A 23,642-nucleotide genomic window follows, 5' to 3' on the forward strand; every position below is an offset into this window, starting at 1 on the left:
AGCGGCTGCCTTGGCCCTCACAGCCCTGGCTTCATCAGGAAGGTCAACATGCCTGGGTTGCAGGCTCGATCCCCAGTGTGGGGCATACAGGAGGCAGCCAATCAATGATTCTCTCTCATCATTGATGTTTCTATCTCTCCATCTCCCTTCTCTTCCTCTCTGAAATCAATAAAATATATATATATATATATATATATATATATATATATATATATATATTTAAGATATATATATGTGTGTGTGTATATATATATATATATATATATATATACACACACACATATATATATCCTGAATATTGACCATTTCTCACCACTGCAACTGTCACCAATGTAGTCCAAGACATGTACACCTTTAGCACAAGCTTTTGCAAAGTTTTCTAATGGATCTTCCTGCTTCTACTCTTCCATATCCCCATTCTGACACCAACTCAATATTCTCCACACAGTAGTCAGAGATATCTTTTAGAAAGGTAAGTTAGAACATGTGATTTTCTTTGCCCCAAACCTTTGTGGTCTCCTCAAATATGGAGAATAAAATTCAACTACCAAAGCGTGACCTCAAAGGTGCTCCATAATCTGGCAACTGTTTAGATCTCCACCCTTATTTCCTTCTAATTTTTTGTTTATTTGCTCTGCTCTGGCTACATTTGCTGATTCTATGTATGCCAATCTTGTTCTTTCCTCGGGGCTTTTGCAAGAGCTACTTATTCCTTCTGACACACTTTCCCCCCAGAGCCTTGTAGTGCTCTCTCCCTCCCTTCTTTTTTTCCTAATATGTTGATTTCAGAGAGGAAGGGAGAGGGAAAGAAAGATAGAAACATCAATGATGAGAGAGAATAATTGCTTGGCTGCCCCCTGCATGCCCTCTACTGGAGATTAAGCCCGCAACCCGGGCATGTGCCCTTGACTGGAATGAAAACCTGGACCCTTCAGTCCGTAGGCTGACACTCTATCCACTGAGTTAAACCTGCTAGGGCTCTCCCTCACTTCTTGGTCTCTGTCCAAATGTCACTTCTTCACAGAGGCTCCTCCTGAGCATTGCACCTAAAATAACCACCACCGTGTCATTTTTTCTCCCTTGTCCTGCTCTATTTATCAAATTTACAATAATCTATTTCTTTACCAACTTTCTCTTCCATCAGGATGTAAGCTCCATGAGGGCACGATCTTTGAACTGTTCATCACTGAATTCCCAATGCCTAGAAGAGCTCACACTAAAGAGCAAATACTCAATAGCTATGTTTTGAATAAATGAATAAAGTTTTCAAATGTTTTCCCAAAATTATGAAATTGCTATTTATGAATTTAAGGTCTGGAGTCTGTTTTCAAAAATGTGTTCTCCTTTTTTTTTTTCTTTAAAAAAATATTTTATTGATTTTTTACAGAGAGGAAGGGAGAGGGATAGAGAGTTAGAAACATTGATCAGCTGCCTTCTGCACACCCCCTACTGGGGATGTGCCTGCAACCAAGGTACATGCCCTTGACTGGAATCAAACCTGGGACCTTTCAGTCCGCAGGCTGATGCTCTATCCACTGAGCCAAACCGGTTTCAGCAATGTGTTCTCCTTTTAATGAAGAGAAGAATAAAACCAAACAAACAAATGGCAGAACAGCTAGGGCTAGTTCTCTGTAAACCAAGATGGCAATGGTAGAGCTATCAACAGAGCTTACAGCCAGGCTTACAAAAATGGTGAGGAAGCAAAGCGAGTGGAGAAACCAAAATTAAATGTGCTTTTGGGATCATTTAGTGAGCAGCAGAGTGAAAGAGGTTGGTTCTATTGTGACAACTATGATCTTCTCCCCTCCCTCCATTCCCCCTCCACACACACAACTTTTGCACTAGGGTTGGGCTTCACTGGAAACTGAGTTGAGGGCGCTGATGACTCCAGCAGAGGAGACCAGTTCACTCCCTTCCCTCCAGGCTTTTCGCTTTCCATAGAGTCCCACTTTACTGCCATTTATCTTCCGCCACCCTAAATTCCACTTCTGATGTCACTTCCATGCACCATCCCCAACATGTAACATCATATTTTTCCACCTGGTCTTTATATTCTAAAATGAATATAATGGCATCCCTGAAATAACACAGCAGGCTATGTTTAAAATATTAATTTGAAGAAACAATCAGGACTTTTCACTCAGCTGTGAAAATGTACTAATGCAAATAGAATAAACTAAAGCACAGTTGACTTAATAAGTACCGGATCTAGAAGTTATGCTTAAACACATCTCTGGGCACTAGCTAGATATAATTAGGAATAAGAACAGGAGCAAGCACCAAAATATTAAATCTGAATTAACCAGCCGTTCAAATGAGCAAGCCCTTTGTGAATGTGTGGGTCAGGAAACTGCACATCCCCATCCCCAATGACATCCTAGGACAAACGCTCAAGACAGCGAATTCTTCCCATGGTTGCTAGGTTCGCCTTGAGCAGCAAAAGGCAACTGGATTTATTTTGTTCTGGCAGCAGCTCAGTGGGGACATAAACTAGCAATGCCGGGGAACAGAAGGTCTCGCGGAAGAGGAAGCTCCACTCGTATACCATACTCAACCCTCCCATGCCAACTACTCTTAAACCACAAGCAATATAAGTGGCAAACACTAACATTTTCAAAGAACCATCTAATATTCATGGCAGAATCTATAAAAGGTGACTTTGAATAATCCCTTCCCGGCAAACCTGTAAAAGTTTTATAAAATATGCTGCAAAAATGACTCACAGTAGATGTAATTACTGTGCAACCTTGGAAACTGATATAAAAAATTCAGCTGCCAGCATGTTAACAGCCACCTAATATATGGGTTGTTTGATTGGACTCTTCGGGCAAAACTGCAAAATTCCTAACCCATTGCTGCTATATATTTCATCAGGGCCAAATTTAGCTACTTTCATTTATTAAAATGCCATTTTAGACATCACAGTGAATCAAGTCAGTGTTGCTTAATTGCATGCATACATTGCAAGCTCATCCATTTCCCCAAACACTAATTTAACTAGTTATTATTTATTTTTATTTTTTGGAACAGTAGAGAGTTCTGATGCCTGAACTATGAAACTTGGCAAAATCATTGCTTTCGTAACAAAAAAACTGTAAGAATCAGCAGTGAAATTTCCTCTTCTATGCAGTCAGCAACTGTTTCCCAGTTTTTTTCTTTTAAATGCATTCATCTTAAATTAACAGTTTGGTATAAAAGTGGTTCACTGCCCATATTCTATTTTCATTTTTTAATGTAGTATTTTTGTGGGTGGGGAGAAAAGCCAAATTTTAGAAGGGTCGCATGACACATTTTCACCCTGTGCCTTATATCCATCCTTTGGCCTAGGCTGAGATAGTCAGGTATATTGTCAATTTAGCAGCTAATAATGCCAATCAAGTATGTCAGCTTTTGAAAGATGTCCTCTTATTACAAAATGTTATTCTATAACCATCACCATTCTAGCCTTTGGTCTTATGGGCTGTCACCTTACAAAATTGAATTAAATTAAACTTTTGCAAAATTGATTCTATGCAGGCATTTGACCTTCACAATGATTCTTTTAGAAAAGAGCTCTCTTATAATAGAATAAGTCTACCCCAAAATTTACCTATTTGGTATGTTTACATATATAATATTTTCTCTTAAGTGGGGCCTTTCTGAATTGTAGGTAAAAGGGTGGGTCATAAAGAAATAAGTCCATTGGCTGTCTTCTAGATTAATATCTAGGACTATTGGAATCACCCAAATACAGTAGCCTCACAAATTGAATTAAACCCTCAGACAAACACCTTCATTTCATATCCCCTCTTTATTCTAAGACTTATATTGCACACAGGCAGGAGTTTTATTTCATTAATTTTTTACCCCAATAAGTATTTCTAAAATTGAATTCTCAGCTTTGTGTAGTTGAAACAATACCTCTTATTATATGGTTCGCTCTAGCAAAAATAACAAAAAAAACCAAAACACTCTTTGATTAACTTATAGAAAATTAAAATAATTTTGAAGAGAATAATATTTTTAAAAACCATATTAACTTTTGCCAAGGAGGGGAGAAGTAGTGGGAAACCTTCAAGTATATCAATAACAATAAAGGCTCCTTGCCTTTTACAGTTTCAAGTTTCATAACTATAGATATTAAAACAAATTGTTCTGCATAATTAATTTCAGTTCTATATAAGTATACTCATAAATGCTGTATGAATTTGAATTTGCCAGCACTCAACTCTTATCTGTTTTGAGGATTAGAATCTTTTACTCCTGTATGGTGAAATAGAGCAAGTTCTGAGCCCAGGGGTTATTTTAACTGCAAACATTGCTTAAACCTTTAATTAGCTTAAACATGTTTAGTTAAGTCATTATGAACAGTAATTAGAAGACCTAAGTCTACTTAGCCAGCTAATCTTAATCTACAATCTGAACAACCTACATTTCAGCACTGCAACTTCGCTTCAGAAGTCTGTAAAGTATACAAGATTTACAAAGCTTTGCATTGTCCAGAAACATACAGAGATCAGTAAAACTCTACGTGTCTACAAAGTTTAACTATTATAAAGCTCATCTCAAATAATTTGAGGTCCTATAGTAACAAAAATAATCTAATTACTGTCAGAACATCATCATGAGAACTTCTCTGTACTGGATTTCTTAACATACTTGCTAAAATTAGTGACAATGCAGAGTATTATTTCACTTTTGAAACCAATCATTAAGAGTTAAGGGGGAGAAAGGGGTCCTAATATGAGGTGACAGGAGATTTGACTTTGGCTGGTGGGCACATCGTCCTACATACAGATTTTGTAAATTAGTAATCCACACATGAAACCTATATATTCATATTGACTAATGTCACCCCAATAAAATTTAATTAAAAAAATTAAAAAATAAAGTAATATGCACAAATTAAAAAAAAGAATTATTTTTTATAGCTCAAAGCCATTAATCACAGAAATAGAACATACCCCTTAGGCTTCCATTAACATTTTATAGAGTTAAAAAGATGATAATGGCTTATTCCTGGGTTTGGGCACCAAAACAACCAACCAACCAAAACCAAACCAAACCAAACCAAAAGTCCATAAAAAAAAAAAGTGATAATGATGCCACAGTGAAACAAGGAAGAATGCAAAAAGATACCCTCCCTACTTTCCCTTCAAGTTCTTTAAAAATGAGGAGTGCTTGCATTCTGATGCTAAGAATTAAAACAAAAAGAATATTGAAAAACATCAAATTGCAGAACTCACTTTTTCCAAAGGGGACCTCGTCCACCCTAAGTCTGCTACTTGGGGTGAGGCGCTGCTCAGTCTGCGCAGGTAAGGGAGGCTGGGCACGTGGGGAGGTAGGGGGGTTGAAAATCCGTTCACTGTCAGGAAGCGGAAAAGAGGAGCTGAAAGGGAATAAGCCTTTGCAAAAGGCAATAGAAGGACAAGTTCTGATTAGAGTAGGAAATATTTTCTTTTTTAGGAGTATTAAGGAGCCAGAGGAGTTAAAAGTGTTTATGTAAGTGAATTCCTTTCAACGACCTCTACTTCAGAATTAGGGAAATCTATTTGTAAAGATCAACAATAACTACAAGACATATCTGCAAAGTATGCTTTTAAATTTTGGGGCTAACAAAAACCTATTTTTCAAAGTATGTAAAAGAGAGTGAAATCCCAGTGATATCCCCTTTTTATTGAGTTTCATTTTATTTTTAAAAATATATTGTTATTGATTTCAGAGAGGAAGGGAGAAGGAGAGAGAGATAGAAGCATCAATGATGAGAGAGAATCATTGATTAGCTGCCTCCTGCATGCTCCCTACTGGGGATCAAGCCCGCAACCCAGGCATATGGCCTTGACCAGAATTGAACCCGGGACCCTTCAATCCGCAGGCCAACTCTCTATCCACTGAGCCAAACCAGCTAGGTCCCAATGATACCCTTTTTAAAGGCAGCAGGAATTGCAGAACAAGAGCAGCAAACACAACAGCAAGCACCAGTATCTATATATATAAAACCCTAATATGCAAACAAACCAAACCGCAGAACAACTGAACAACCAGTCGCTATGACGTGCACTGACCACCAGGGGGCGCGTGCAGACCATGGTGGGGCATCAGCTGTGACAGGATGGTGGAGCAGGTGAGCAGGGGTGCCAGACCAAAGTGGGGTGTCGGTCACTGTCATCAGAGCAAGCCTCTGGTGGTTACTGAAAATTCTTTGCTCCCATGTGCCACGGTCCCGCCTGGCACTCGCACCTGCTTCCAGTGCCTCGAGCCGGCCCTGATTGTTCGGCGCTGTCAGCGGGTGTGAGCAGTGCCTGCTGGCCCCGATCACCCTGAGGGCTTCTTCACCTCCCCTTGCTCCTGAGGGGCAATCGGGGCAGCAGCCGCCTCTCGTACCCACTGCCGGTGCCGGTCCCAATCGCTCTGCACTGTCAGTGGGTGCAAGCAGGGCCAGCGCTGTCAGCATGTGGGAGCAGCAACAGCAGGAACAGGGCTACCGGCAGACAGGGGACCGGGGGCCACGGCAGGAGGGGTGGGGGCGCGGAGGATGGGCCAAGACCTGAGACCTGCCCCTATGCCCACTGTAGCCTCACAGCCCACAGTTCCTTTCAAGGCGCACGCATTTGTGCACTGGGCCCCTAGTTAGTATAATAGTTAACAATGGACAAACCACCTTCACACATATTATCTCAATTGATCACCTTTGGCACCCTAAATGTGAACAATGCTAGTCATTCCCATTTTACAGAAAAGGACACTGAGGCTTCAAAGAAATTGCCAGGTGTTTTCAAAACTATATTTGTCACTCTTAATAAAAATACGTTTGACAAAATTAAAAAGAGCCATGTTAATAGAGATGAAAAACTTGTCAACAATAGCCTGTACTAAAAGTTACATTTTACATTATCGGGTACTCATTTTGTTCCATTCTGGGATTTTATGTCTGCTTTGTTTTTTCTTTGTTTTTACAAGGCATAAAGTTCAAATACCTAACCATGTACTTTAAAATAAGAAATCTGGCAACCCTTAAGCTTAGACAGAGAGTTTAAGGCAATGGACCATTTATAGCAAAGAATGATCTCTAACAGCCTTGCTAGAACTCAGAACACTTTGCACGAACCTACGATGTTTCCACAAAGGAAAGAAGTCATCTTCTCTGGTCTGCTCTCTTCTGGAGAATTTTCCAAACTGCATCAACTCCCCCAATTGTAAAGGAATATTGGGGTTAAGGGAAGGAGACGGAGAGCCAAGAGTAATGACCCTTTGGATTGGTCACAAGGAACTAACTTTCCCATACTGTCAGATGCCTGTGGAACGTGGCCCTGCAAATCTAGTTCTAACTCTGTGGCTGTAGAATACACGGAGAAGTAAAGCCTCTGTTGTGTTTGAATGACAAGTGGAATAGTCAAAATACTTGTGAGACAGAAGGAACTTAATGAGGTTTAGTTCAAAACACTTTCAGTGTATTTTTTTTTTCATTTTCCCCTTTGGACAATGTTTAATACATGCAAGGATCTGTAGTAAGTGGGGGAAACACTTGAAGTAAAGTTTTGATATTGATAATTCTTAAAATTTTACTTGTAATTAAGGACCTTCTTTTGGCTGACACTGTTGAACTCTGGAGCAAAGGAATTAGCCTATACTTCACTTTCCCCTGAGCTAAATGATATTGCGCTGTAAAAGAGAAGAGAACATTTGAATCACAAACTTTACAAAGAAGATTGTGCCCTGGTCAGTTGCTCGGTGGTTAGAGCATCCTCCCACAGACCGAAGGGTTTTGTGTTTGATTCCCCGTCAAGGGCTGCAGGTTCCATCCCCAGGTGTGTGCAAGAGGCAACCAATCCATGGATCTCTCTCTCTTTCTCTCCCCTACCCTCACTCCCTTTCACTCTTTCTAAAGATCAACGGGAAAAATATCCTCAGGTTGGCGCTATGTGAACTTTTTCAGCAAATTGTATCCAGGACTATGCGTGTAGTACCATTTCAAGTCCTCTTTGCTGATAATTTAATGCTGCCTCTAAAAGGCCTATTGCCTTTTCACCAGAAAGCAGTTTTTACTGATGATAATGATGATGGTCATTAGGGCCTTGGAGACTCTTAAAAGGATCTAAGGATGAATGAATAAATAAAAACCGTGATGACTCATTCTGCACCCAGTGCCATTAGTACAACGCACAGCTCAGCACAGCTCCTCTCCCACAGAACGGCACTATTTAAATATATGTTACATTTCTTTTTCAAACAAAATGAGTATAATTTATTCAAAGAATATTATGAGAGTGTGGAATGTCAGCAATTAAGTAGGTATGCTGCAAAGTGGAAATGGTAACATTCTACCAAGTTGATTATTTTCTCTAAAACTAGTCTTCCTAGAACAACAAGCAGATTCTATGAAGCTCGACGTTTCTTCCTGGCTTCCTGAATGAGAGAACTTGTTCTTCGCACAGTTTTCATTGCTTTCATTATTTTGTGTTTTTAAATATATTTAAGGATGTCATGTTGAGTTGCCTTCGAACATGGCTTTGGGTTAAATAGGAAAAAATAGAATACAGGGTTCTTAGAGCACCATTCTTTTATACTATTAAATTAATACAATATTTCATATTTATATTAAAATAATGTGAATGGGTAGATGCTGCTCTTAAATACTAGCACACAGGCATGAAGAGCTGTGTCCAGAATTATCTTTATGAAGACAAATGTACTAAGTATTTCCCCAAAACTAAGGTTGTCTCAGGGTGGTATGTTAGGACCATTCTGGTGCATTTTATTTCACAAAGGATTAAACTATGGAAAGTCCCAGGGCTGCAAAAAGATTTAGTTATGCTCATTAGGCACTGAGTTTATTAGTAAAGTCTCTGATTTTCCCTTTATGAGCCAATTTCTAAGCGCCAGATAGGCTTTCTAATGACATGGGGAAGTAGCCACTTCTCTGTTTCCCATGCACATATTTTCCCTTCTTCCTGCAGCAGACGGTGGGGCATGAAAAAACACTGAACCATTACTCAGATAACGAGGATTCTCTACCTAACTATCCACCAGGGACCCAAGTGTGGGGATGGGGACCAGAACCTGCTCTCCTCCCTGCAAGATAAAGATAACAGTACCACAGGGTTGGTGTGACATAATTGTTATCCTTCTGTTTAGTCCAAAGAAATAATCACCAAAAGACCTAAGGAGAGGAACTTAGCCATGAAAAGGTTCTTGCTTTAGACAGATTCAATCTCTCAAAATCTGCATTGAAACAAAAGATAAATGAGCAGGTAGTTTTTTACTTCCCTTTAGAAACACCTGGTACAGAAAATAATGTATTTTAAAAGCTAACTTCCAGAAAATGTTCAAAGTACAATTCAATTTGTACATATTGAATTCAAATGCACCTATAGCAGGTCCTGAGGTACCATTGCAATTGAAAACCTACAGAGGGCCTTTGCACGCAATTTAGGCTAATGAGATAAAGGAGCAGTACATCAAATTGGGACTGATGGTTCTGAATCAAACGTAGTCAGTCCTGTCCATGAGGCCGGTCCAGTGAACACCAGAACTTTCATTGCCCTGGGAAGAATAAGAACTACCCATTGTACTTAAATTGGAAATTAACTACTTGGTACACTAAAGGTTATGCTCAAGAGCATAACCTGCTGGATGAAATGAAACGTGCCTTTGGGCTCAGACCTCGGCTTTGGTTGCTGGCCATGCAGTGGAATATGCTGAGTGTACATTGGCTTGTTTCTGTCTCTTAGAAGGAGGAAGCAAGGCCTTTTAGTAAAATGCTTCTGGAAAATGAATTGTGGCTCTCCCTTTTGAGAGAGTCGCTGGGGGATGAGAGTTTGCTCTCCTTTATGTGTGTGTACCATGGAATGAGGCTTACATTGGGCTGGTCTGAATCAGTAAGTCATCACTAAAGTGTAGTACACGTATGTACACAAACTTATTCACATGTATGTGTGTAAAAATGAGAATGTGTACAACATGGTTTGGAATACAATAAAAGTGAATATGTGGTAGAAAAAGATACATTTCTTTAAATACTGGAATCGCCTGTACATAGTGACAGGTTCATGCAAAAGGCCTAAGAGAACTGAAATCAACAGGGACCAGTGGATTCACATCTCCCATCTCACACTCACTCTCACTGACTGGATTGTGGGCAAAAGTCTCCTATGCTACTTATGTTGTTGCCGCCTTCTTCTTCTTCTTCTTCTTCTTCTTCTTCTTCTTCTTCTTCTTCTTCTTCTTCTTCTTCTTCTTCTTCTTCTCTCTCTCTCTGTCTCTCTCTCTGTCTCTCTCTCTCTCTCTCTAGCACAGTGGTTGGCAAACTGTGGCTCGTGAGCCACATGCGGCTCTTTGGCCCCTTGAGTGTGGCTCTTCCACAAAATACCATGGCCTGGGCGAGTCTATTTTGAAGAAGTGGCATTAGAAGAAGCTTAAGTTTAAAAAATTAGGCTCTCAAAAGAAATTTCAATCGTTGTACTGTTGATATTTGGCTCTGTTGACTAATGAATTTGCTGACTACTGCTCTAGCATATATGATGGGATTCCAGTCTTTACTTCCTTTCACTTTTCTAAATAGTTCCCTTACCTGCTTGCAGAACTTTGGTATTAATTTAATGCTGTCTTTCTTACAGAATATTCTAAAACACAGTGGTGAAACTTGGTTGTCTTCAGAGTCTTCTCCGTGCTTATACAAACACAGTCATCAAGTATTCTAGAGCCCTGCTTAAATCAGGTGAGGAGACAGAATGTGCCATCATCCTAAGGAAATAGAGATGCACTGGGTTCAGAACTGGATGCCCCAGCTTCACATTCAATTAGAAAACCCTCAGAGATCTTCCTCAAAGCCAAATGTTTCCTTCTGCGTGGTTCATCTGCCACTGCAATGACGTGCCACGGAATCACAGCATCTCTGGGGAGATGGGACCAATGACTACCACCATGTTAATATCTGTCATTGACATTTTCTTTCTAGAAATAAAAGAAAACAATCAGGATGTTGATGTCAGAATAGTTCAGAAACCTTGTTAGGTTTATATATCTATGCTTAAGTAAATACTTTGTAAATTAAATGTGTAATAAATGGAATTAGGTTGAAATACAAGTGACATACAAAGTATTTCAATGTATTAGCTACTAGAGGCCTGGTGCATGAAATTCGTGCACTGAGTGGGGTGGGGGGGGGGGGGGGTGTCCTTCAGCCCAGCCTGCACCCTTTCCAATCTGTGACACTTCAGGGGATGTCTGCTGCCGGTTTGGGCCTGATCCCTTTGGCCCTCTCACAATCTGTGACTGCTGGCTCCTAACCACTCACCTGCCTGCCTGCCTGATTGCCCCTAACTGCTTCTGCCTGCCAGCCTGATCACCCCCTAACCACTCCCCTGCCAGCCTGATTAACACCTAACTGTTCCCCTGCCAGCCTGATTGCCCTCAATTGCCCTCCCCTGCCGACCTGGTCGCCCCCAACTGCCCTCCCTGCCAACCTGATCTCACCCTCAACTGCCCCCACTGCTGGCCTGATGGCCCCCAACTGCCCTCCTCTGCTGGCCTGGTTGACCCCAACTGCCCTCCCCTGCCAGGCTGGTCACCCCCAACTGCCCTCCCCTGCCAGCCTGGTCCCCCCCAACTGCCCTCCCTTGCCGGCCTGATCTCACCCCCAATTGCCCTCCCCTGCCAACCTGATCTCACCCTCAACTGCCCCCACTGCTGGCCTGATGGCCCCCAACTGCCCTCCTCTGCTGGCCTGGTTGACCCCAACTGCCCTCCCCTGCCGACCTGGTCGCCCCCAACTGCCCTCCCCTGCCAGCCTGATCTCACCCCCAATTGCCCTCCCCTGCCAGCCTGATCTCACTCCCAATTACCCTCCCCTGCCAGCCTGGTTGCCCCAACTGCCCTCCCCTGCTGGCCTGATGGCCCCCAACTGCCCTCCCCTGCAGGCCTGGTCCCCCCCAACTGCCCTCCCCTGCTGGCCTGGTTGCCCCCAACTACCCTCCCCTGCCGGCCTGATATCGCCCCCAATGGTCCTCCCCTGCCATCCTAATCTTGCCTCCAACTGCTCTCCCCTGCTATCCTAATCTCGCCCCCAACTGCCCTCCTCTGCTGGCTTGATCTCGCCCCCAACTGCCCTCCTCTGCCAGCCAATTTGGTTCTGATTGGTCGGTTTCTATGCCAGTCAGTGTCAAAAGCTCCACCTCCTAGGCAGCCATTGGCTCCTCACAGTTGACCCAGATTTGGTTCTGATTGGTCAGTTTCTATACCAGTCAGCGTCTCTGGGCCTATCAATGGGGCCTGATCAGAAAGGCGAGGCTGATCAGCAGCCCTGGTGGAGGCCTGGAGAGAAATGGAGGTGTGGCTACTGACCAGGCCTGGAGCTAAAGAGAGAGGCAAGTGCTTATCAACAGATCATATCCTGCTTCTCTCTTCAGGCCTCTCTCTGGGCCTGATTCACAGCCCCCTCAGCAGTCAGTGTTGTCACCGTGCCTGCAGCCATAGCAGTCAGCACTGGGTCGCCATGGCAGCCCAGTGCTGACTGCAGGACTAACTTCCGGTTGGTTGAGCCTCCTGGTCGTTGCGGACCCAGGGTTTTTATATATTAGGATTTTTTAATCCTATATAATAAAAGGCTAATATGCAAATTAACTGAACGATGGAATAACTGGTTGCTAAGATGTGCACTGACCACCAAGGGGCAGACACTCAACACAGGAGCTGCCCCCAGCCCACAGGCCCTGACCGGCAGTGGTGGAGGGTGGAGCTGGTGAGTGGGCAGCGCCAGGCCAGCCAAGGTGATTGGTCAGTTTCTATGCCAGTCAGTGTCAAAAGCTCCGCCTGTTGCCCCACAGATAGGGACCCTACCAGTACAAAAATTTCGTGCACTGGGCTTCTAGTTAATTAATAATTGGTGCTCAATATTACCAATACAAACTGAGTCCTATTATGTATGCTTGCACTTTAAGTAGTTTTTGTATATTCATTTTAATGTCTTTGGTAGAACCCAAAGAGATAAAATATAAAAAATATTATATTTAAAAACATGGATCAGGCCCAGGAGTACCTGTTCTGCGTGAAGAAGGAGGAGCAGAGGTACCAGGCCCTGAAGGTGCACGCGGAGGAGAAGCTGGAAAGGGCCAACACTGAGATTGCCCAGGTCTGGGGCAAGGCCCAGCAGGAGCAGGCCGCCCACCAGGCCAGCCTGCAGAAGGAGCAGCTGCGGATGGACACCCTGGAGAAGATGCTGGAGCAGAAGAATAATGAGATAGAAGAACTCACCCAGGTTTGCGATGAACTGATTGCCAAAGTGGGGAAAAGCTAACTTTGAACCAAACGTTTGGACATGACTGTTGCATGCAATATGCCTGTCTGAACACTGCTGTGCTCCCAGGCCCAGGGACAGCCTGTGCTCCCTTCTGTGTATGCACTACTGTTTCCTTTCTAAATACCATGGATTTGGTTGTATGCAGTGCTAAGGAGATTTCTTGCTATCGGTTTCCATTTTTCCTGGGGTTGCTCACAAAGAGTTGACCTCAGAGTTCCTGCATCAGGGAGATTGTCCACGTCTCTAAGGAAGGACACATCACGGACCTTGGTCTTGCCCTTTGACCCTGAGTTCCCAGGGGGAGCAGCTCTTGGATTTAATATACACATGTACTGCTTGCACACCGACTCTTGCCTTAAGGAGTGTACACTTCATCTGCGTTTGCTGATTTGTTTTTAAAAAGAAAAGAAAATGCATGTTTCGAATCAAATTCTCTATTGTAAATAAAATTTTTTTCTTTGGATCTTAAAAAACCACAACCAATAATAACAACAACGAAAACATGGATCAGCATATACATACATTCAATTCAACTTATTATTTTAGTCCCTGCTTGTCATACAATTGTAAATGCAAAAATATCAAAGTGTATTTACCTGTAGAGATACACTCATAATTAAAGGGCCCAGGGTATCACTAGTGGTGACTAGGAAGTGGCAACTTATTTGAGGTGCTTTTCATAGTCAGAATCCAGGATAATTAAAATAACTCTTAGAAACAGTTTACTCTTTGTATAATTTTGCATTTCATAAAGACGCTTATGAGGAAGAATATTTTTACATTGAAAAATGCAAAGTGTGTTCTGTGTAAGAAAACTCTGCTCATAACTATTATGATAGGTACTTAGATTTGTTTCATCCATTTGTAATAGATTTGTGCACATCTGGTCTGGGAGTATAGGAAGGAGAGGATCAGTACAGAAACCCAGGCCATGAAAACATGATGCTTTAAACACCTCAGCAAATCCAAAAATAAACTTGCCACCTCCCCTACCAAGCATATCCTCCTCCTCTAGGAAAATGTCATCCATCCACTCAGTGCCCAAGGCTGGAGGACTGGGTCTTGTCCTTGTCTCTTCTGTTGCCCTTTCTGTTATTCTCTCCACCTCATTCTAACAGTCACCAAGCCATATCATTTCTAACTCCTTAGCTCACCTACAATAGGCCTCTATTTTCTGTCCCTTTACTTTTACCTTAATTTAGCCCCCTGTCATTTATCTGTTACTTGGATTTCTGTGAAGCCTCCTAACTGGTCTCCCCAGTTCCAATCTTCTTCATTCCATTTGCTACTCTTCAGCCAGAGCAATGTTTTTTCTAAGATATATCTGCCTTTTTGAAAAAGCCCCTGCATGCTTAATATCATTCAATGGCTTTTGAGCTAACATTCAAACTCCTTAGCATGGCTCACAAGGCCTTTCAGATCTGGCCTCTATTTACATCAACCAACTCTGCATGTCCTAGCCCTTGCTCATTGCTGGAGGCACGTAGGACTAAGAGCAATTCATCCACTCTCTGCTCTAACTCCAGTTTTGGAATTCTTTGCTCCCTGGATACAGAAGGCCCTGCTCCAACTTTGCCTGGCTCCATCATGTCAACATCCTGGAGTTTTGACTTACTTTACAGTGGGAAAGTCTTTCCTGACACTCTCACAGTCTCTTAAATGTTCTGTGCAAGCCCCAGTCACATCTGTTCAGCCTTCAGCATCTATGTCAGGTGTCTGCTGCATGCCAGGGCCTGGGCTAGGGGGTTAGGATGTCACAGAGCAAAACCAGGTAACGATCCTGCCTCCATGGAGCCTACATTCTTCCATTGTGATCACGGCAGCTCATCTCACTATTTTCCTGACTCCTCCTCACTAGATGAAAGCTAGGACTCTTCTGAAGTTATTGTAGTTTCATGTTTGGCATAATGTCCAACCAGGAAACCTTGTTTAAAGAAATGAATAAATTGAGCAAATGTGAAGCAAAGAAATGCCAGCATAACCCTCCTGGCATGGCTCAGTGGTTGAGCATGGAACTGTGAACCAGGAGGTCATGGTTCAATTTCTGGTCGGGGCACATGCCTGGGTTGCAGCTCGATCCCCAGTGTGGGACGTTCAGCGGGCAGCCAGTCGATGATTCTTTCTCATCACTGATGTTTCTGTCTCTCTCTGCCTCTCTGTTCCTCTCTGAAATCAATAAAAATAAAAATAAAGTAAAATAAAAATAAAGAAATGCCAGCATATTTCTTTTATCTTTGGTTATTATACTTATTTTGAAGTCAGGGAAAATTTGTTTAGAATTAAAAGTACCCAATCCTTTTCCACTGTGTGAGAATTTGGTTAATAAACATATGGACATGTCTTCAAAACTATATGTAACACTTTCTCCCCCTAAACTTGCTTTCAGTGTTGAGTTCTTTTATAACCTCCTTTCACTTCTAGGCCAATCTACTCATTTTCTGACTAACAGAGTCTATAATGGAAAAATCAGTATCAAAGACAAAAACACTAATTGGTTTTCTGAAACAGAAAAAGAAAAATGTTTGGATAATAATATTAAATATATGCTTTTCATGGATCTGGTGCCACTTGGAGAAAAAATGTTTTTCTTGCAAACCTAAACAGCCACACCAGATTCTCAAGCTGCTCTTCAGGGTTAGAAATGAAAATCTAGAAGATAAGGAAAGGGTTTTTGATGTTTTGAAGCCTCATTGATTTTCTTTTTCTCTAGGGAAAAGGAGGACCACAGCAACATATTGCTTTGATAAGAATACATCAGATGAACTTGAAAATCTAGCAATTAATTACTTTTAAGATGATCTTAGGCAGAAAAAAAATGTTAAGGTGAAGTGCAGCGTTGAGATGCCTAACATTCAGTATTCAGGTCCTATAATTTCTTTGCAAAACAACTATGACTTATACGTGATTTTAAAAAAATGGTCACTAAAATGTATACTTTTTTATCTGCCTTCCAAACATATGCACCTTTAAACAGGTTTCTATTTTCTGCCTCCTAGGTACTTTATACTTACCGCACATACCTATCCTATTCTTTTCCAAAGCACTGTTGGTTGTTTCGTTTTTGTAGAGAGCGCGAGTCCACTTGGTATTAGTGACTTACACTTGCCTCTGCTTTGTGAGTGTGGGTAATAGCCTTTTTGTATACCAATTTGCTTACACTGCAGTCTATGCTGGTAATACTGCACATTGCCTGACCTCTGAATGGAGAAATAATAACAAGTTAAAACAGTCATTTTACCTGAAGTCGATAAGGCCATAACACTCACCCTGCTTTCAATTCACATGCTCAATTTTCATCCAGTCACTCTCGACTTTGAGAGGAAGGAATAATGACAGGTTACAGGCACTTTATTTCAAAATTCACTCACAAAGTTATTGACAAGCATTTTTCATGGAAACAGCTCTTCTCTCTGACCCTCGTGAGCTGTTTACATGAAAAATGCCCTTCCTGGGAGATTAATGAGAGTGGCACCTAATTCCATACCAAACATGTAGCGATTGCTTTAGCATCTCTGTTTTTGATATGGGAACAAAAATAGGGATAATTTGCCTCAAATTGCAGTCACTTCAGTCATAATAAAATCTCACAGAGTACTGTTTGCTTTCAACTTTCATTAGGTAAGCTGGGGCTGTTATTAAGGTACCAGCACATAACGGTTACATTAGCACTTAGCAGAGGCATGGCATTCTCGTCCTGGAGATAAATTCTACCCTTGTCAATGTAATTCCGCACTGAGTGCAGTAAGAGAATTCGAAAAGATGAAATACCGAAGCTTTGCACTAAAGGAAAAGAAATTCCTTGTTCATTCAAGCTCAAAGGCCATTTTGCTGGCCCCAGGTGCTAGGGTACTGCTGAGAAAATAAGTCTCAGCAAAACTCTCCTAGGTCAAGGCGAACATTGAGACAAACTTTCAGACATGCTGTCTTTGTCCGAGGTTGTTAAATCAGTTTCTTGAAATTGCTGAACGCCTGGTGAGGCCTGTCTTTGCCAGGGACTATCTTTTCCCTAACCTTTCAAGAGCTCTTTATTATACCGTCATTCAATAAGTTTAAGGTCTTTTAAGGAGTCTATTGTTATTTAGATTATTTAACAACCTTAATTGCGCAAAATAGTCAATTAATTACTAAATGCAGAACATCACAGTTTTTCAGGTGACATGTGAAAGTGTGTCTATTGTTCCTCTACATTTGTAAGACCTACGATTAGAGAGGGCAACATATGATGCATGATTCTGCCTAAACATGTTGGTAATGAGGACTGTCTGACTTACAGTTATAGCCATAGGATAAATGTATTAGTATTTGCCAGTTTATGTTACTGTTCTACTGATTTTGGAAGTAACTGTCCTTTAGTCTTTACCAGAAGGTTCATGAATTTCTGTCCACCCCTCCTCAGATCCCTTGCGTTCTGGTAATCCCCAAAATGGCCTGTAAATGTTTAATGCGGCCAGCCTTAAGGAGAAAAGAAGTGTTAAGTACATTTCTGCTGAAACTTCAAAGTCATGGGTTTAGCAGATGTACATTTGTAACCAAATTTTAAAATGGTAGTTTTGTTATATAACATTTATATGAACAAAACAACGGTTTCCTTTTCAAGACCAAATTAAAATAACTTTCAATCCATAAATAAGAAGTAATTACCTTTATTCTTAAAAAAGAACAAAAAAAAAACCCCCCATAATTCTCAAGGTTAAATGAAATTAATTTATTTACCCACAGTTCTGTATGCTGATAAATATTGTATGTAGAAGTTTTTTAGTTGGCTTTAAGAATTTTAATAGAAAGTTTTTGTGAGATATATCTATATCTATATATCTATATCTCTCTATATCTATCTATCTATCTATCTATCTATCTATCTATCTATCTATCTATCATCTATCTAGCTATCATCTACGTATCTATGTAATTTAGTGCCAGGGCCAGCCAGCAGCTTCTCAAACGTATCACTGAGTGGAAATTTAAATAAACTCTTTAGAGAAAGTAGCATGGGCCTACCATCTAATTAAAAAGCAAATCTTTAATTGGGAAACTTCAAAATCTTTATTTTTTCTTACACTTTGTAAAGGTAGATTTGCTTTGAGGGGAGGTGACCAAGTGCTGACTCCTGCTCAAGAGCAAGAAGCAAGGCTGCCTGAGGGGCTTCTGGGGATTTAAAAATATTAATACTTTTCTTTTCACCTTCTAAGTGCTTCTGGCTGGGCCAATAACCAAATTAATAGAGATAGATCAACAGGAGAAAATCAGAGTTTAATGCATCGTATGGGGAACTCACATGAACATGATAAATCCATGAAAATTCCAAAGACAGTGAGGCAACATTGGACATGTAAGACATTTTATTTATTTTTTTAAATTTTATTTTATTGTTTAAAGTATTACAAATAGTAGTACATATGTCTCCTTTTCCCCCCATTGACCTTAAACAAAGGAGAAAAGGCGGGGAACAGGGTGTTAGTTTCAGAAGTGAGGATGGGTGATTTACAGGAGGGAGTTGAGGAAGGGCAGAGCACACCTGTCAGAACTGTCTCCCTAGATGACACTGGGTGGCAGAATTTTGGTCCCTTCAGGCCCAACCACATCTGGGATATCTTCTTGAAAGAAAATGCGCCAGAAATATTCAAGTCATTAGCCTTGGGTATAGAGAGAAGGAGATTTTCATGACCTTTTTTTTTTTGTATTTTAGTGAATTAACCTGCAATGAATATGTATTACTATTATAATAAGAAAGAATGCTATTAAAAAAATAAATTGATGTCAAGTGAATGAATAAGTGAATAAGTCAATGAAAGAGTGAATTTTAAAAGTGGTAATTTTAACAATTAAAAATGTTAAAAGAAAAAAAGGGTAGTTTTGATCAAGACTTCAAAGGATATTCATTCTAAAATTACTCTATCTTACAATGAATGTAAGAGACTGAAGAACTTCCTTTCAGTTTTTGGTTGTCTTTTGAAATAAGACACTTGGTTTTGGAATATATACACACACATATATATTTTTGCCCAATAAGTTCTATAATGCCTGATTAGTCAAATACTACATTTATCTACCTTATTTTCTTGAATAAAAGAAGATGGTTCTTATTCTTTTAAATCTTTTAGTAAAAAATTTGTATATTAGTTGAAGGAAGTAAGCATAGAAAATAATTTTAAAAATCCCATTCTTGTATATGTTCCATTAAAAAGGAAACATAGAAAATAAGCATGTCCATTTAAGTGACTAGGAAATGCAGTTGTATTCTATTTGTCATTACTATTCTAATTGTCACTTGCAATGGTTAAGAACCCTGATACTTACCAGAATACCAGGGCTCAAATCCTGGCTTACCACTCACTGGCTTGTGATCTGAGGGCAGTCATTTAACTCAGTTTTCTAGTTTGTAAATAGGCATAATGCTAATTCCCATCTCAGTGTCATGATGAGAATACTAGAGGCCTGGTGCACGAAATTCGTGCACTTGGGGGGTCCTTCTTGCAGTCCTGGAGCCCTCGGGGGATGTCCGACTGATGGCTTAGGCCCGCTCCCTGGACATCCTTAGTGCTGCTGCGGAGGCGGGAGGAGCTCCCGCCTCCACTGCTGCGCTTGTCAGCCATGAGCCTGGCTTCTGGCTGAGTGGCGCTCCCCCTGTGGGAGTGCACTGACCACCAGGGGGCAGCTCCTGCATTGAGTGTCTGCTCCCTGGTGTTCAGTGCGCATCATAGCGACTGGTCATTCTGCCATCGGGCAGAAACTCGCTCTCCGACATCCCCTGAGGGGTCCCAAATTGTGAGAGGGCACAGGCCAGGCCAAGGGACCCCACCACTGCACGATCGGGGCTGGGGAGGGACACGGGAGGTTGGCCAGCTGGGGAGGGACCCAGGGTGTGTCCAGCCTGTCTCGCTCAGTCCCAATCGGCTGGACCCCAGCAGCAAGCTAACCTACCGGTCCAAGCGTCTGCCCCCTGGTGGTCAGTGCACATCGTTAGCATATTACGCTTTGATTGGTTGAATGGCCAACCAGACGACTGGACACTTAGCATATTAGGCTTTTATTATATAGGATGAGGAGGAGCATCTTTAGATTTGTCTAGATGATTACCTTCTCTTTGGGTCCTGCCACATGGGTTTCTGACCATGTTTACATTTGTGTTGATGCCAGGGAACTTTTAAAGCACCTTTTGGTTAAAGTGTTCATTTGGCACCAACTTATGCAAACATGGGCACTTCACATTCAGTCATTCTTGCATTACACCTTACTGCCCTCGGAGGGGATCTTCAGTCAGTTATAAAGACAAAAGTCCGCTTCATAGTAAAAATTCACCACCAAAAATAATAACATAAAACTTGAGTTTCCTAATTTATTTAATAATTTGAAATTGTGATTTGATATTAAGAAATTATATTGCAGTGGGTTAATGTAGTACTTTGTCTTACTCTAACAGGTAAAGAACTTAGATAAATACATAAATAATGTCCATGTGTCACGTACAGGCCAAATGACCTTATGACATTCTGTTCAAAAGAAGGTTTTACAATGGTTCACACAGAGAGAAATAGTGGGAGTAATGAGTCCTTACATGTCATATTTCAGGATAGCTACACAGCAGGAAAGAAGTTATACCATACGAGTCAGCAGTTACTTGGTTAGGAGGTACAGCACGTAAGTCTTACTTGTTAGGTATTAATGTGCAGTAGTTCATTAGCAGTGTGTAGAAATAAATCTACGTATAATACAATATTTTTGTTTAATGATTTTTTTATTAATTAGTATTAGGATAAATTGATTGTCCTTCTAAATAAGGATGTATATATTTGTGACTAAAATTAATTATAGGATGTGTCACAATGAAGTAATGCTTTCAATCGTAATTGTATTTGGTTTTGTAGGTTTTATTTACCCTTTACATTTGTTTTGGTTGTATAGTTGATAAAAGCAATGGGTAAATGAGTTCATAGCCAGTTTTAGAGTTTTACATGTACAAAACATTATAATAAACATTATATTATAATTAACATTATAATAAAAATAATGCAGGCCAAAACTGCACAAGTAAAATATTTTTTTCTTACTTTCAAGAGTAAAAAGTTTAAGAAATGCTGCAGCAGAGTAACCTTCTGGTTTTCTTTGCAATATGTCTCAAACCTTATCATTGCCAAAAATAATATATAATTTTTGGCTAAAAGCTAATACATTTGGCTTCTATTCAAGAAGTAGAATAGCTTGTGGGGTTATTATTATTGACAAAGACCATGATGGGAATGGTGAGGATAACTCTGCAAATCCAATGATGATCATCCTACTCCCAGTCAACAGGATGTGCACTGATTTATACTGACCCCTGACACTTTTCCTCCAGTTATGATAAATGGCACACATCTGCAAGCTTCCATATTTACATCTATAAAACATACGGCACATACATGATTATCTGAGAAAGTTAAGGCGAGGATCAAAGTGCTGCCGGAGGGGTACATGAGTGGGGACCCTCTAGTGCTTGTGGGGTTTTGAGGGTGCTGCTGAAATAAACATTTTCAGAAGCTCCCCATGGGAGAATGAAAGGTGGTAGAAGATTTGATTGACACGGAGTTACATTCCTCAGGTTGTAATGTCCCATTTCCTCCAAGCCAGTCCTAGGAGAGGTGCAGCTGGGAGTTCAGCAGAGACAGAAGCAGGGCCAGTGTCCAGTTTCCTTTCCATGTTGCAGCTGGGGGGTGGTTAGCATTCAGGCCAGATTAAAGCTCATTAGTCCACGTGGAGCCCAACATGGCATGCACCTTGTGGGCACAGTGGAGTGCAGTCCCCTGTAGCAGGGGTCACAGGAGTCAGGTGCCCCGGAGTCAAGAGAGCCAAGAGAGACTGAACTTCCTTTGTTTGGAAGTTTAAATATTTAGGTTTTTTGAGGTTGCAGTGGGCACGCCCATCCTGGCCAAGTGCCAGTTTCCAGGTGTGATTGATAGGCAATTAGCCTACCACATCATTAAGACCTTACCGGGCATGCGTCTAAACTACCTTTGTCCACTTCCTTCGCCCAACATTCAGCAGGGAACAGCCTCGGAAAGTGTTAAATGCAGCTTTTGACAAAGCTCTGTAAATGGCATGCCTATACCTTTTGGTCGCCCCTTTTCCATTTTCCTGTGAATAGCTAGATTATTACATTGGTATCAAAAGGAATGTATTAAAGTTATTTAACGAGTAAGAGTCTATAGCTATACAAATGACATTATTACTATTTCATTATGAATAGTCTTGCCCTGGTTGGTGTCGCTCAGTTGGTGGAGTGTCACCCCATGCACAGAAAGATTGCTGGTTGGATTCTGGGCCCAGGCACGTTGGCCAGGTTGCGGGCTCCATTCCCGGTACAGGGTGTACAGTAGGCAGGCACCCAATATTCTGCTCTCACATCAATGTTTCTCTCTCTCTTCCCTTTTCCAGTCCTCTCTTTCTAAAAATCAATCCTACTTAATAATAGACAAATATGCAAATTGACCATACCTCCAACACGTCCACAAGCCACGCCCACCATCCAATCAGAGCGAGTATGCAAATTAACCCAAACCAAGATGGCTACAGCCACAGAGAGCAAGGTTTCCTAGGTAACAGAGGAAGCCAAGCTTTCCGCTTGCCCTTGCCAGGCCTAAGCCTCCACTCAAGCTACAAAGTTTCAATTATAGAAGGTAAACAAATTCAAACAAATGGCGGCAGAATGGAGCTTGAGAGAGCAGGCCAGGGTTGCCGCCGGCAACAGGGGAAGCAAAGCTTTCCGCACACCCTGGCCGGGCCCACCCGCTTAAGGCAACAAAGTTTCAATTATAACCCCAACACAAATGGCTGCCGAAGAAGAGAGAGCCCCAGGCTTGGCTCCGCTCCAGGCTACAAAGTTTCAATTGTAGAAGGAAAATAAATTCCAGATACCAGGGCCTCCACTTGGGTTGCCAGGGGGCATGGCCAGCCTGCAAACCACCACCGGCCCCTCGCTCAGGCCGCCCCACACCCCAAGGGAACCCCCACCTGATCCGGGACACCCTTCAGGGCAAACCAGCTGGCCCCCACCCCTGTACCAGGCCTCTATCCTATCTAATAAAAGAGTAATATGCAGATTGATCATCACTGCAACACACAATATAGCTGCCCCCATGTGGTCAAAGATCCTGCCCCCATGTGGACACAAGATGGCCACCACAAGATGGCCAGCAGGGGAGGGCAGTTGGGAGGGACCAGGCCTGCAAGGGAGGGAAGTTGGAGGTGATCAACCCTGTAGGAGAGGGCAGTTAGGGGTGACGAGGCCGGCAGAGGAGGGAAGTTGGGGGCAAACAGGCTGGCAGCAGAGTGGTTAGGGGGTAATCAGGCTGGCAGGCAGAAGCGGTTAGGGGCAATCAGGAAGGCAGGC

This window comes from Cnephaeus nilssonii, assembly GCF_951640355.1.
Source record: "Cnephaeus nilssonii genome assembly, chromosome: 4".
Classification (NCBI taxonomy): Eukaryota; Metazoa; Chordata; class Mammalia; order Chiroptera; family Vespertilionidae; genus Cnephaeus; species Cnephaeus nilssonii.